Source organism: Accipiter gentilis, chromosome 13 (assembly GCF_929443795.1).
Source record: "Accipiter gentilis chromosome 13, bAccGen1.1, whole genome shotgun sequence".
Taxonomy (NCBI): Eukaryota; Metazoa; Chordata; class Aves; order Accipitriformes; family Accipitridae; genus Astur; species Astur gentilis.
Genome location: NC_064892.1, coordinates 156,372 through 159,308, shown reverse-complemented (window position 1 = coordinate 159,308; position 2,937 = coordinate 156,372).

The window sequence follows — 2,937 nt, the reverse complement described above, 5'->3', positions numbered from 1 at the left end:
GTAAGTTACACTCACAGAATGGGTGAGGTTGGAAGGGAGCTCAGGAGGTCATCCAGTCCTACCTTCCTGCTCAAGCAGGGCCACCTAGAGTTAATTGCCCAGGATTGTGCCTAGTTGGCTTTTGACTGTCTCTAGGGCAGGAGGCTCCACAACCTTTCTATTCCACATGAACAAAATATTGAAAGGAAGTGCTGCTTCTGGGGAGTGAAGGAAGAGTGACTACTTGCCCCTGCGATACTACTGAGGCTCAGGGAAGGGATCTCATCAAAAGGCTGAGAAAACAGGCTTCTGCCTCATGGTGTTATATATACGGCCTAGAGGCACACCTGCCATGAAATATAGAGACAAGTTTTCATTCCGTGCTGTAACTGGCTGCTCCATAGGGGAACTGCAGTGATGGAAGGGGAATGTATGAAGACATGGGATTGCCACAGAGATCGGCATACGCACAGCTGCAGAGTGATTAGAGTGAGCTTTTGCCCGTGACCTGGCTGCTCTCAAAGTGAACAAATGTTCAAGACGTCCCTGTGCCACTCTCCTGCAATCTACAGATTCTCAGCGGGATCCTGCTATAGAACTTCGGAGGGTACGCATGGATAAGTCACGAGTCTTCACCTCCTTTGAGAGCTGCCAGGTTCTACCCAGAAGGTCACCCCAGCCCCTCTGCAGCTGCTGCTTATGAAGTGTCTCACAACATGTCATGAACACATTTTTTAATCGTTTAGGGAAGAGTTTAGAGCTTGCGTGAGCTCCTGCGAGTCCTTTGCCCTGTCAGCTCCCCACACTGTTGGTTTTGTGCCAGTACCTGTGCTTCTGCCCGCACCCAGTTACCCTTTACCAGGTGCTCATGACTGGAAGGAGAAGACAGGAGTGGGGGATGAGACAGGAATAACCCAGACTGTCTTCCCTAACATATTTTTTATGTGCACTACAGGGACTTTATCCCCTTCTACAGTACATAAAAGTTCTGACTGGGCAGGGCCACCCTGATCAGCAGATCCTCTGCTGTTGACTAACCAGGTAGCTTTTGCTAAATGTGTATCCCAGTGTTTGAAGGTTCCATCCCCCATTGCTCTCAATGTAGCCTTTAACAGTCCATCGTATCATTCCATTTTCCCAGAGGCTGGTGCATGATAGGGGATATGATACACCCACTCAATGCCATGCTCTATGGCCCAGGTGTCTATGAGGTTGTTTCGGAAATGAGTCCCGTTGTCTGACTCAATTCTTTCTGGGGTGCCATGGCGCCACAAGACCTGCTTCTCAAGGCCCAGGATAGTGTTCCGGGCAGTGGCATGGGGTACAGAATATGTTTCCAGCCATCCGGTGGTTGCTTCCACCATTGTAAGCACATAGCGCTTGCCTTAGCGAGTTTGTGGGAGTGTGATATAGTCAATCTGCCAGGCCTCCCCATATTTATATTTCAGCCATCGCCCTCCATGCCACAGGGGCTTCTACTGCTTGGCTTAATTGCAGCACGTTTCATGTTCATGGATAACCTGTTCAATGGCATCAGTAGTCAAGTCCACCCCTTGGTCACGAGCCCTGATGGCCTGAGGTGTCATGGGCTCACCGAGCCATAAATAACTCACCTTTATTTTGCCAGTCCAGATTTACCTAAGCCACTTCAATCTTAGCAGCCTATTGGTTGTTTTCAGTGGCCCAACTCTTGGGTATGCGAGCATCTGCATGATGTACTTTCACAACCAGGTTCTCTAGGTGGGTGGCAATATCTTGCCACAGTGCAGCAGCCCAGATGGGTTTACCTCTGCATTGCCAGTGGCTCTTCTTCCATTGCAGCAACCACCCCCACAGGGCATTTTCCACCATCCATGAGTCAGTATAGAGATAGAGCGCTGGCCATTTTTCTCATTCAGCATTGTCTAAAGCCAGCTGGATGGCTTTCACCTCTGCAAATTGACTCGATTCACCTTCTCCTTCAGCAGTTTCTGCGACTTGTCGTGTAGGACTCCATACAGCAGCTTTCCACCTCCGATGCTTTCCCACAGTGCAACAGGACCCATCAGTGAACAGGGTATATTGCCTCTCATTTTCTGACAGTTTATTATACAGCGGGGCTTCTTCAGCACGTGCCACCTCCTCCTCTGGTGACATTCCAAAATCTTTGCCTTCTGGCCAGTCCGTGATCACTTCTAAAATTCCTGGGCGACTGGGGTTTCCTATGCGAGCCTGCTGTGTGATCAGTGTGATCCACTTACTCCACGTGGCGTCAGTCGCGTGATGTGTAGAGGAGACCCTCCCTTTGAACATCCAGCCCAGCAGTGGCAGTCAGGGTGCTAAGAAGAGCTGTGTCTCAGTACCAACCACTTCTGAGGCGGCTCTAACTCCTTCATATGCTGCCAGTATCTCTTTTTCAGTTGGAGTATAGCGAGCCTCGGATCCTCGATATCCTCAACTCCAAAACCCCAGGGGTCGGCCTCGGGTCTCCCCAGGTGCTTTCTGCCAGAGGCTCCAGGTAGGGCCATTCTCCCCAGCTGCAGTGTAAAGCACATTTTTAACATCTTGTCCTGTCCGGACTGGTCCAAGGGCTACTGCATGAACAATCTCCCATTTAATTTATTCAAAGGCTTGTTGTTGTTCAGGGCCTCATTTAAAATAGTTCTTCTTCCGAGTCACTTGACAGAGAGGCCATACAATCAGACTATAACCTGGAACATGCATTCTCCAAAAACCCACAATGCCTAAGAAAGTTTCCGTTTCCTTTTTACTAGTTGGCAGAGATATAGTTGCTATTTTGTTGATCACATCAGCTGGGATCTAATAACATCCATCTTACCATTTTATTCCTAAAAACTGGATCTCCCAAGCAGGTCCCTTGACCTTACTTTGTTTTATAGCAAAACCAGCCTTCAAAAGGATTTAGATTATTTTCTTCCCTTTCTCAAAAACTTCTGCTGTGTTGCCCCATACGATGAT